General features: G+C 34.9%; 1 pseudogene; it reads right to left on the reverse strand.

Annotated features, from left to right (window-relative positions):
* Positions 1-12,153: 12,153 nt before the first annotated feature.
* LOC145682034 (uncharacterized) lies at positions 12,154-12,798 on the reverse strand (annotated as a pseudogene).
* Positions 12,799-14,287: the final 1,489 nt, after the last annotated feature.

The following is a 14,287-nucleotide window of genomic DNA, read 5'->3' on the forward strand; positions in this document are numbered from 1 at the left end:
AACCATGCAACCGGCTCCGTTGTCAGTATGGTGCCTTAGCTTCACCGAAAAATCAACCGTTATGAGGAAGAATATATAACCTCCGTTTCCCACGCAAATGTCACACAATCGAAAATGATTAAAGATAGCCAGGCAAACATAAATGGGGCCAACGAACAAAATCGGATGCTTCGAGACCATCAGAATTGTTGCTTGAGATGCTTCTTGGAATTCGTAAAAATGGCAGGTCAGGATACACTAGCCCTACTTGGACCTACGTATTCAAGAGATTAAACCAGGCTGATGGTACCCAGCTTGACCTCGGTGTTATTAAAAGGAATCGTCAGAAAGTAGCTAAATGATTTAACAGAATATAGCTAAAATGCTAGTCTTCCAGAGTTATGGCTATAGATAACAGAATTTAACAACAAAGATAGTAGAACATTTCATAATTTTACCTTATATACCTAAAGCATGTTGTAATATTCCTACTGACATTTTCAAATCGAATATTTTAATTCTTATTTCAAATTTAAAATATTTAAAGAGCACTTTTCTTCCCTTGCCTCACTGCTGAAAGGGACGTTAAATTCACAATCAATAACTCAACTTCTTTAATGAGCCAGAAATACTAAATACTTACATACATATGTTGAAATCTTTCCTTCGTTCTTAATTCTCGCAGTAATGTTTGCTACATATTGGTACATTATTGACCTATAGCACAGCACTAAAAGTACACTCGGGATGGTAATAATTATACAATTTAAGTACGCGTTGAATTTGTCTATTGGAATGCGAAGTATCTGGAATAATAGTACGCGAAAGTGAGAATTGCATGAGTAAAGTGGATGTGAAGTAGGAATACAAGTAAATAAATAATACATAACTTCTACGTAAATAATACGTAGCTTTCATGTACTTCATGTAACAGGACACGCTGCCCCATCAGCATTTGTGCACCCGTTGTTTTCGCAAATTTTGCGTTTCGCTCACTTCAAGCGGTGTGACTGAGCGCTCCGCTCAGTAACCTTCTAAACTCTACCTGAGCTGTCTAAACTTTACTGGCAACACTGTCAACACATGATCAGAGAGCAGCAGTGTAAAAAAAGGAGCAGGTGGCAGGCAGCTGAAAAAAAAAATGCAGCTAAAAAATAATTTTAAGTAAATTAATAAAACAAAAATTGTTAAAAAAACTTGTTTTGTTTTAACCTGCCGGTAAAGGTAAAAAAAAACAAATGTGCTCGAAAAATAACAAGTAAGCCGTATTCATAAAAAAGCAATACACTGCAAGTAAACACCGCATGTCACTATTAAGGGCATCATATTTACAACACTTGTATTATACTTAGTTTGCATGCGTCATAGTAAAAAAAGAAAAATTTAAGTAATTAAATTTAACGTAAATTCACATACTAATGACAACGAAAAAAATTAAAACAAATAATATGTGTATACAATATACAACACATTAAAGCATGCTTTGCACTCGTAACCTCATAAAATTCTTTTAATATTACCGTAAAAACATATGCGCATATAAAAAGTAAATCTACAATATTAATACATTATTTATGTAAGCCAATATAATATTATGCATTTCAAATACCTCACTCATAATCTAATCTATTTTATTAAATACTGCATATCAGTGCTACAAAAAGTAAATATAAAGTTTCTTACGCCAGTCAATATTAATAAAAGTTAATAATTTGTAAACACTCTAAAGGATCAATAAATATAAAACGTCGTGCATATAATAAACACACAATATAAACGCATTCCTTTATTAAATTATTTTAGTCGTAAGCTCAAGTTTAAAATATATATTCATAAAAAGCGCTTAAAACAAAATCAATCTATATTTAATATAGGCCTATATAATAGCAAAATATTACTTCAATTTATTGCTATAAAAATATCCAACAACCACAGTAGTACTATAACATCATTACATAACTGCATTATTTCTAAAAACTGTGCTAGCTAACATATTTATCTGTAAAAAATGTTTAAAGTATCAGTACTAAGTTAAATTCAATTTAAATAAAAGTTCGCCAGTCGCGACTATCAAGTGTCAGTCAGTTAGTCACTTTGCATTCAAATTAATATTTCACTAGTAAATCATCTGTTCGAGCAAAGACAAAACGGAAAAAAACAATTATATCAAGTGGCAAGTATATTATAATAGTTATGTGCATCCGTAAAAAGAAAATAATTAAAAATAATAAATGAATAATAAATACAAATATAAATAAAAAATCAAACTTCTTTCTAGACATTTAAAATAATATAATTTGCTACTGTCGTCTGAACTTGCATTTCTTCTAAAAAGACTAAATAGTAAAGAAACCTTATTGCATGTATTATTATTATTTTTGTTGTATATAATATTTTGTATGTTTCCTTGTTTAATATATCTTTTTTCTTTTAATTACTTGTCAATCTCAGTTTTATGTTAAACGGTATCAATAATTAAAGTGAGTGACGTTATCAAATCATTATTGAAGCGACTGTTTACGTCAAAATATTGTTCATTTGTAGTTAGCATTATTTGTTGTGTATATGAATACTATATTGTGATAAAATGTGGTATTATAAAAACAAATATAGTAAATAAATACATGTGGTTTTTAGCAAGTTTACGCAATTGTATTCTAAAAATAATTCGTCTAGATTGCATCATCTCTCTACGTCCACGCTACGTCTTACAACTTCGTGAATAACATCAGTGTGAAAATTTATATTGAAGGCTCAAATGGTAAGTTGTCAATTACAAACCAAGGGTGTTGTAATATTAATATTCTTATTTAAGTTCACTATTTCTTAATACACTGTTTTCAAAGCATGCGCTCCTGCTACCAAAATTCCAAATAACAAAAAATTATTAAAAATTTGTTTCATATTTTAACCACTAATACCCTCCACCGTTACCGTCACCGTTACATTTTAGATTATGAGACTCAGACGCTTGTGAAAAATAGTTGCAATCAAGAGTGTGATTTTCGTGGACTGCTAGTTGTGTAGTTTACTTCGTCGTAAAAAAAATGAACATGGGTGGAAATCGGCGTAATCGACAAAGAGACAGTGCAAATGCAAGCGAATCTGGTGGTGCGGCCATGTCAGACTCAGATCAAGTAGTGTGTTGTGAGGATTCAGCTAGAAATGAGTATCATGTACAATGTTGTCTGTGTAATCGCTGGTATCACCGCGTGTGTAGCCAAATAACGAAAAAAAAAAATGCTCAAAATGAACTCGAAAATAATGCACAAATTGAAGCATTATGGAAGTGCAAACAGTGCAAACCACGTAAGGTGATGAAAAAGGAAAAACGAAATTTGTCTTTAAATGCGATGAAGCAGATGCTTATCCGTATCTTTGAGAAGTATAATGAAAAGGGACAATGTGAGTTGAGGTCGAAAATCAAGGAAAATTTTCAGATTGAGATGAAGGTTATTCAGGAGGATTTACGGAATAGTAGAGAGCAATTGGAGAACAAGATTGAAGAAGTTAGCAAAAAGTGTGACAGGACAAGCGCCTCGTTAACTCATCAGGTAAATAAATTGTCACAAAAGATGGACAGAACTCAGCAGGAAATTCAAAGTTTAAAAAATACTGTCTGCAAACTCGAGAAAGTGGCAATACTAACAGAGAAAACGGCGAGTCAGCAATTTAAAGAAGTAAATAGAAGAATCAATCAGGTATCAAAGAGTTGTGTAACAGGTATGGCACAATGTCAGGACAGGATGCAGAATGAGATTGCAGATGTAAAGGATGAGGTGTTACAAATGACTACCGCACAGATAGAAGATCGGTTGGCCAAAGAAGAGTTAAAAGTCCTGCAAAAGACTGATGAATGTAGAAAGGTAATAAAAAATCTTTCTAAAAGAATAATTAGAGCCAACGCGGTGATGAATAATCAACTGCAAAAGTGTCGCGCGAAAGTGAGCCAGTCAAAGGCTGTCATGTGATAAAACACTTCGGAACTGTGGAAAGTACAAAAAAAGTTGGCTTGTCAGGAGGTAGCAATCGCGTCACTTCAACAAAGGATCGAAGAGGAATGGCAAAGATATAGTTCAGGCGTAGAAAAGAAAACAAAAGTAAAGCGGCCATACAATCCTGCTCAATCTCCAAGCTTAAATGGAAGGCGCAATAAAAGTAATTCCTGTGGTACCTGCTGTGAAAAAAATGCCCTCAATAGTACGGCGGCTTCTCGGAGCAAGGAACCTGAGGTGCATCCAAGTTATCGGAGAAGACGATGGAGCCGGATCAAGACCAGTTCGTCTGATAAAAGCGGGTATTCAAAAGAAAATGGATGGTCCCCGAAGACGGAAAGAAGAAAGAACCGACAAAGAAGACAGCTTTCTTCTAATGCCAACGAAAATGGAAACACCAGAAGACTAACAAACCGTCGCAAAGTCTATTCGGAAGCAGCTCAGGACTACAGGGAGGAAATGAAAAAGAAAAAAAGACAAAAAGGAACTAAAATTGCGATTAACGGATATAAAATCGTTCACGCACTATCCACCAAAAAAAGGTAATTTATCAGCTCAAGCATTTATCATACAGTTTGAACGAAAGTGTGCTCTAATGGGTGTGCGACCTAGTCAGGCGCTTAAGGTATTACCGTTCGTACTAAAAGACGCAGTGCTGTCATGGTATTACTCCAATGTGAACAAATTCCTCACGTATGCCGACTTCAAGCAAATGTTTTTAAGGCATTATCATTCAAAAGATGTGACTTGTGCTAGGCTAACGCGCCTTAAGACTGTACCATTCAATCCTAAGGTTGACGGGAGTGTTAAACGTTTTGTTACGAATCGATTCTGTCAGATTAGGGACTTGGATTCACAAAGCAGTGAAGCCCAGATTTGCAACACTATCATAACTTTGCTACAAGTTCAATATCAGAGACAGTTGGCTTCAACACGAGGCCAGGAGTTAGCAGAAATTCTTGAAACAGTTCGAAGACTTGAACTGATTCATGACACATGGGAAGCAAGACGGAAGACAGGAAGAGATGGCGCTAAAAGATGGGAGAACGGTGAAGAGGTGATTACTCGTAAAGCTAAAGTAGGAACTATATCGAAGAACCAGGAGGATAACAAGACAGAGTCTGCGAACACAAGAGAAGAATCACCGTACGAAGGACGAGATGGTGCACGAGGACGCGGGAACTATCGACGCGGCAGACAAGGTGGTCGTGCACGTTCTTGGAGGGGAAATAGACGGCCAGGAAGGAAATGGCACACACACGAAGAATATGAAAGAAATGACCCGAGATCCTCCCAAGAGGATATTCAGCACCGTTGGGATCCTCGGGGAAGTCCAGATTCAAAAAACTAAATAAAGTATCCACCTCGCGGGTCGGAGGTAGGTACAATTTGTGTTGTGAGAAGACCCATGAGAAAAGTGTAAGTGATGATATACCTGAGGAAGTGTATAATGATGTATATAGTCCTTTATGTGTATGTGAGTATGAGTGTAGAAATGAGGTAAATATTTTTCGAGTTAAATTTCAATGTATAGCTGGACAAAAGTGGGAATATAACACAAATTGTGAGAATATTAATGACGTGAAGACTGACTTTGAACGAATAAAAGAATGGTCTGGTATCATACGAGTGACTGTGTTGCATAAAGTTGTGCAAGCACTTGTAAATAGCGGTGCGGAGGTGACGTTGTGTAGTCTAGAGTTGTGGAGAAAGGTTACGAAGATTATATCACATCCGAAATTGAAACCAGCACCCCACGTAGTTCTTGTCGATTATAGTGGAACCAGGAAAAAAATGGTGAAAGAAAAAGTATATCTTCCTGTAACAATTAAGGAAATACAGACGGATGTTCGAGCTTTTGTGGTCGACGGGCTCAACCAAGATCTTCTACTGGGTCGTGATTACATGAGCAAGTTTCAAGTCAAAATAAATTTTAGAAATGGCATGGTAACCATTCAAAATGGAAAACAAAAATTAGTAGTACCCATGGTTCAAGCGAAGAAGGAAGAAAATACGTGTAATAATATGATTAATGAGTTGACTGTGGATTACCATCTCCCTGTAAACGTCATAGAAGAATAAAGTGAATGCAAATGCCATCCGGAGAAAGTATGCGGTTCACTGGTATGTGGATGCGATTATGAAAATCTGAAAGAAGTTTTAAATCAGTGGAACAGCGTATTAATGCAACATGAAGATTCGTATAATGAAGCTAGGTCAAGGCAAAAAGAAGATTGCAACCTGAGACAAATTACGGTGGCACAAATAAAAAATCAAACTCTTGTGAAATCTTTGTATGACCTGCTTGTTCAGGAAATTCAATGTTCGGCTTGCTGGCCGAAGAGAGTGGAAGTCATGGAAGTCAAGGAAAAAGCAACTAAAAAAGTCTGTACGCTACCCCAGAAGAAGTAAAAAAAGTGGTAAAAAAACTCCTATTGCTCCGGAACACAAGAAAATGTTGTTCAATGTGCTGATAAAAAAAAAGTTTTCGCCCATTTCCCAGGAAAATGTAACAAGTTTAAGTATACAATCCAGGTTACCACTGAAGATCCAATTGTAAAACGACCTTACCCAATTCCACTGTGTTATCGAAAAAAGGCAAGGGAGCAAATCCAAAAATGGTTGCGTCAAGGTATCATTGAGCCTGCAGTGTCAAAACATCATCATCCCCTGGTAATAGTCAGAAAGAAGAACTCGAATAAGATTAGAGTCTGTCTTGATTTGGTCCAACTTAATAAATTCGTATCTTTGACAAATCTAAAGGTCAAACGCCTTGATGACCTCTTTACAACATTTAATGGGATAACCTGTGCAACGTCCCTTGACTTGGTGCATTCCTACTGCCAAATCAAGTTAACTAAAGACTGTAGGGATCTTGTAGCATTCTCTTTTAAAGGCCAAATGTACCGGCATTGCAAAGTACCCTTTGGTTACAAGAATGGTGGAGCTTGTTTAATGGCAGCGTTACAGAGAATGTTAAAAGTTGCTATTCTTGAAAAAATCTTACTATATATAAATAACATTTTAATTCCAAAAACTGATCCAGTAGCTCATATCGAGTTGTTAAATCAAGTATTGTATAAGTTAAAAAAGCAAATATGACAGTCAATTTAAAAAATGCACATTTATGGTATCTGAGGCAAATTTCTTAGGTTTTGTGATAACACCTGTAGGGATAGCAAAAAATCCAAAGTACGTAAATCTAATAAAATCATTGCCAAGGCCAACAACTATAAAAACATTGCAAAAAACCTTAAAATTTTTTCAGTGGTGCTCCAAGTTTATACATAATTTTGCTCGTAAGTCAGCACCTTTATACCAGCTGCTTAAACAAGAAAAAAAATGAACCTGGTTGCCTGAACATACGAATTCTTTCGAAAAAATAAAACATGAAATCTGTAAAAATATACTTTTGGTGCATCCAGATATGTCAAAAAACTTCATTATCATAGTCGACGGCTCGACTATTGGGACTGCTGCTATTTTAACACAAAATTATAAAAATGGAAAACGAGTTATTGGTTTCACTGAACACATACTTAAGCCTTGCAAATCTCGCTATACCATTACCGAAATAAAAATGTTAAATGTTGTAAAAGCTATTAAAAAATGGCGTAATCTATTAATAAGGCATCATGTGATCGTACAAACTGACCATCAAGCTTTAGTGCATTTTAAGAGCATAAAATATTAAAATACCAGGCTGTATCGCTGGTGTATTGAAATGCAAAATGTAAAGTTAAAAATCCAATACATACCTGGAGTAACCAATATAGCAGCGGATACTTTGTCTCGTATCACCGTATGCCAATCACCTAAATTTGTTACAATTTTCAATTTTCATATCCTTCCAGGAAATTTAGCAAATATAACCAGTAAAAATTAAAAGCAATACCAACGTGAAAATCCAAAATTAATGAAGTATATTGATGCCCTGAAGCAAGATCAAACCAATGTACCAGAAATAAGTTGGGGAAAATCTGTACGACTGTATTATAAGATCCAACAAGGTGTGCTGTTAAAACGTAATTTTCATTTGAAAAATAAATGGAGAATAGTTGTGCCCAAAAGTGTAGTAAAGAGAGTACTCAGATGTTACCATGATGACAGGGGTCATTTTAAATATGCAAAGACACACACGATGCTTCTAAAAAATTTCGTTTAGAAAGACGTGTATACTGATGTCCAACAATACATCCGCAATTGTGTATTGTGTATGAAACACAAAGCTAATCCTCATCCTCTCTCAAGGAAGTTACAGTCAGTCACCGTTTCGAGAGCCCGAGAGTTACTATCAGTTGATGTAGTAGAAAAACTTCCAACCAGCAAGTCAAACATGGCATATGTATGCACGTGCATGGATGTGTTTACCAGGCATTTAGTAGCGTACCCATTGAGACGAGCTACAACTGCTGCAATTCTGAGGTGCCTGAATTTGTATTTTATGCATTTAGGTATTCCGGACGCCATTATATGTAACAACGGTCCATGTTTTGTATCTAGTAAGTTCTTAAGATCAATGGCTAGTAAAAAAGTTAAAGTATATCACACCACACCATACCATCCTCAAGCAAATCCTGTGGAGAGGATGCATAAAGAAATAAATAGGCTTTAAAGGTTGTATTGTGCTGAACAACATATAAATTAAAGTAAACACTTGTAAAATATCGTTATGCTACTAAATTATACTATTGTAAAAAATCTGAACGTTGCTCCAGTCCAAGCACATTTAAACGTAAAAAATGTTACGCCTATGATAAAACGACTTCTCCAAGAGGAAACTAATAGACAAAAATTCGTGGGACAACCGGCTACTTATAATTGCACACCGTAAGAAGTCTCAGATGGCAAAAAAATCAACGTACCAACGAAAAAATGACGTCGAATCGGCATGCTAATGTAGGCAATCTTATATTCCTCAGGGCACATCCCGTCAGTGATGCAGCAACACAGCAAATAAAAAAAATGTTCAATCTGTACTCAGGACCATACTTATGTGTTCGTAAGCCAAATCTTAAGGTTGTGGAGCTAATTGATCCGAACAATAAAAAATCAATAGGACACCGATCCAAACATCAGTGTAAATTGTGGAAGCTCACTAAGGAAGAATACTAAAAATGGCAAAAAAGGCAGAGGAAAATTGTACCAGTCAACTTTTGAAGAACTTGCCTGATAAATACTGCAAATAAATTGCAGGCTGTACATATTTCAAAATATTGTGTATATATGTATATAAGTGTAGGTTTCATTTGTTTGTGTATTATCTTCTTCGTATAAGTATCTGTGGAACTAAGTGAAAGTTAATCTATAAATGCTTAGTGACGGCGCAGGGATTAACCTATTCGGACGCCATATGTAACAGGACACGCTGCCCCATCAGCATTTGTGCACCCGTTGTTTTCGCAAATTTTGCGTTTTGCTCACTTCAAGCGGTGTGACTGAGCGCTCCGCTCAGTAACCTTCTAAACTCTACCTGAGCTGTCTAAACTTTACTGGCAACAGTGTCAACACATGATCAGAGAGCAGCAGTGTAAAAAAAGGAGCAGGTGGCAGGCAGCTGAGAAAAAAATGCAGCTAAAATAATTTTAAGTAAATTAATAAAACAAAAATTGTTAAAAAACTTGTTTTGTTTTAACATGCCGGTAAAGGTAAAAAAAACCAAATGTGCTCGAAAAATAACAAGTAAGCCGTATTCATAGAAAAGCAATACACTGCAAGTAAACCGCATGTCACTATTAAGGGCATCATATTTACAACACTTGTATTATACTTAGTTTGCATGCGTCATAGTAAAAAAAAATTAAGCAATTAAATTTAACGTAAATTCACATACTAATGACAACGAAAAAAATTAAAACAAATAATATGTGTATACAATATACAACACCTTAAAGCATGCTTTGCACTCGTAACCTTATAAAATTCTTTTAATATTACCGTAAAAACATATGCGCATATAAAAAGCAAATCTACAATATTAATACATTATTTATGTAAGCCAATATAATATTATTCATTTCAAATACCTCACTCATAATCTAATCTATTTTATTAAATACTGCATATCAGTGCTACAAAAAGTAAATATAAAGTTTCTTACGCCAGTCAATATTAATAAAAGTTAATAATTTGTAAACACTCTAAAGGATCAATAAATATAAAACGTCGTGCATATAATAAACACACAATATAAACGCATTCCTTTATATTAAATTATTTTAGTCGTAAGCTCAAGTTTAAAATATATATTCATAAAAAGCGCTTAAAACAAAATCAATCTATATTTAATATAGGCCTATATAATAGCAAAATATTACTTCAATTTATAGCTATAAAAATATCCAACAACCACAGTAGTACTATAACATCATTACATAACTGCATTATTTCTAAAAACTGTGCTAGCTAACATATTTATCTGTAAAAAATGTTTAAAGTATCAGTACTAAGTTAAATTCAATTTAAATAAAAGTTCGCCAGTCGCGACTATCAAGTGTCAGTCAGTTAGTCACTTTGCATTCAAATTAATATTTCACTAGTAAATCATCTGTTCGAGCAAAGACAAAACGGAAAAAAACAATTATATCAAGTGGCAAGTATATTATAATAGTTATGTGCATCCGTAAAAAGAAAATAATTAAAAATAATAAATAAATAATAAATACAAATATAAATAAAAAATCAAACTTCTTTCTAGACATTTAAAATAATATAATTTGCTACTGTCGTCTAAACTTGCATTTCTTCTAAAAAGACTAAATAGTAAAGAAACCTTATTGCATGTATTATTATTATTTTTGTTGTATATAATATTTTGTATGTTTCCTTGTTTAATATATCTTTTTTCTTTTAATTACTTGTCAATCTCAGTTTTATGTTAAACGGTATCAATAATTAAAGTGAGTGACGTTATCAAATCATTATTGAAGCGACTGTTTACGTCAAAATATTGTTCATTTGTAGTTAGCATTATTTGTTGTGTATATGAATACTATATTGTGATAAAATGTGGTATTATAAAAACAAATATAGTAAATAAATACATGTGGTTTTTAGCAAGTTTACGCAATTGTATTCTAAAAATAATTCGTCTAGATTGCATCATCTCTCTACGTCCACGCTACGTCTTACAACTTCGTGAATAACATCAGTGTGAAAATTTATATTAAAGGCTCAAATGGTAAGTTGTCAATTACAAACCAAGGGTGTTGTAATATTAATATTAATATTCTTATTTAAGTTCACTATTTCTTAATACACTGTTTTCAAAGCATGCGCTCCTGCTACCAAAATTCCAAATAACAAAATATTATTAAAAATTTGTTTCATATTTTAACCACTAATACCCTCCACCGTTACCGTCACCGTTACATTCACAATCGCGAAATGGCAAAAATGAACAAGGCCAAGTTACTATTAAATGTATGAAATAGTACTTTTGAGCTTTGTAGGAAATTAAGGTTGCTATATTAAAAAGGGGCAGGGGGAAGCATTAAAACAATTTTCATTACGTACTTGTAGTTCATTTTTTTTTACATATTTTTCACTCCTTTCTTCGCGTAATTTCTCTTTGATATTGAGCATCATTCCATAACGGTTTGCGTCAACACAACTCAAGATTTGTATTTCTTTTTGCGATAATAAATATAGCAGTTATAAATCTTTATTGCATCTTTTACATTGCAGTCCGCAAACCAAAGCTCCATCTTTTGCGGAAACCAATGCTCCTGATAATACTAATCCGTACATGGTACGTTTTACAGCATTTAAAGTAGCAGAGATTGACTAATGCAGTGAAAGATAACAGTGGATGAAATTCAATATATTCAACGTAATATATGCTGTAAAGAAAACTACTGCAAGAATCTTCTATGGAACACAAGAAACATCAACAGTAACACAAACATTGGCTCTTTCCTAACTCCGCCATTTGTCCTCTGAACTACTCTCAAACATATGACGATCGCATGTCGAAGCAACTACATATCAGCAGTAATGTTACGTTTTACTTACAACATTTGAAAACCGAAGTCATACACCTACACCGATATCAATTTATTCTTTTCACTTCAGCACTTTCTCCAAAAGAATAAATTGACATGTTTTTTTTCTTTTACATACTCTGAAACACCCATACTCTGATGGAGTATGATAAATCTAGACTTTTCAAACGGGTTTATTAATAAATGAGCAATTTGTTTCTCAGATTCATTTTGTACTTTCTTTTCTTTACAACACTGACACACAAAACACTGTTGGATTTTAATGTGCTTTTTTGCTTACGAAATTCGGGATTTTTTGTGAGTTTTATGGCACTAACGTTATCCACACTATTTACAAGTACATCATCTTTCCTCAATGCTCTTAACTCACTTAATATTCTTGATAACCACCAAATTTCTTTCGCTGTTTCTGATGAGGCTACAGATTCTGCTTCAGTTGTTGATAGGGCTACAGTTGGTTGAAGCTTGCTTTTCAACGAAATTGTTGCACCATCAAAAATAATCAGTACGCCACTGGTAGATCTTCTGCTTTTAACATCACCTGCATAATCAGCGTCACTGTATCCATACAGAGTTAAATCTTCCTTATTGCTTCTTTTGCATAAAGTATCATAGTTCGAGGTTTCCTTTAGATATCGTAAAACCTTCTTTAATGCTTCCCAATCCACTTCGCTGTGTTTCTGCATCGCTCTAGCAGCTTTTAAAACTGAAAATGCTATATCAGGTTGCGTAGTAACCATCAAATACATTAGAGAAACTAAGACTTCTCTATATTCGGTTGGGTTTTCCAATAGTTTTATTACCAGCAACTCGATTGCCATCACAGGGTACACCAACGGGATTTGCTTCTTCCATCTTGAAGCGTTGGAGAATTCTTCTTGTGTACGCTGACTGATGAATAAAAATTCCCTTATCTCTTCTTTCGATTAGTATTCCTAAATAAGAATTTGGAATTCTGGTTGTGGTTTTAAAATTCTTTTGTAATTCGTTTAGAAGTGTTTCAATTTCTTTCTTATCTGAACCTACAATTAGTCCATCATCTACAAACAAAGTAACAAATAACTTTCGACCACTTTTGTTTCGAATAAACAAACACGGGTCAGATGTGCTCACCAATAATTCTTGTTTCTTTAGAAAATCTATAAATTTATTATTCCAGCATCTTGCGGTCTGTTTTAAACCGTACAAGCTACGATTTAGTTTGCACAATTTGTCAGTACCGTTTTCAATACATTTTGGTTTCAACATGTACACCTCTTGTTCAATGTCACCATATAAGAACGCAGTCTTTAGACCAAAATTGTAAACAAGCAAATTTTCTTTTGCTGCGACTGCTAAAAGAGTTCTTGTTTCATAACGCACCACAGGACTAAATGTTTCGTCGAAATCAATAGGTTTTTCTTGAACAAGACCCCAAGCAACATATCTTGCACGAAAACGAGGTACTGTCCCATCATACTTTAGCTTTGTGCGATATACCAACCGATTAATTATTCTCACATTATTAGTACGTTCAACTAAATCTCACGTTTTATTTTCATTAAGAGCATCTACCTGTTCTTTCATAGCTGAAATTAGTGCTCTCAACGGGTCCGGTTGAAGACCGACCCGACCCGACCCGTGACCCGAATTGACTGACCCGACCCGATGATCCGACTCCACTCGAGTGACCCGACCCGTGATCCGATCCGATTGACCTGACCCGACAACCCGACCCGAGCTGACCCGACCCGACTTACCCGATCAGACAACCCGACCGAGTAGCCTGACGCGATCCGACAACTCGACCCGACCCGTAACCTGAACCGAGCTGACCCGAACCGTTTGAGAGCACTATGGTCACGACACTGGGTGAACGCCAAAATGCACTCCCATTGGGAATTAAACCCGGACCACGTGTACCGAAGTCTTAACGTTAACCACTAGCTAGATCAAGCGGGGAATTTGTATATGCATCTTAATGAATATTTGGCACTTTTGAAGTTTGGTTATTTCTTTTTATAACTGATACTAATGTCCGACGTGGGAGAAATTTATTTATTTGTTTATTTATGTTTGCTTTAGTTCTATGTGACAAAATTTTTATTCAAGGTCAGTGTTCTCACCTGCTCGGACAGCAGGGGGTCTTCTTGGAAGGCAGTAGCAAGTATCTTGGCGAAGACAAAAGGAAATCGTTTAACTACAATGATAAGGTTTGAGGAAACGGGAGAACACCTGTGATATTTTCCGACCCTTCATCTTTCATTCCAAACTAGGTTATTATAATTCCGGGACCCGCGCCACTTTGATTTTTCTTTCTCGGTAATTAAA

This window comes from Thermobia domestica, chromosome 3 (genome assembly GCF_964235325.1).
Source record: "Thermobia domestica chromosome 3, izTheDome1.hap1.1, whole genome shotgun sequence".
Classification (NCBI taxonomy): Eukaryota; Metazoa; Arthropoda; class Insecta; order Zygentoma; family Lepismatidae; genus Thermobia; species Thermobia domestica.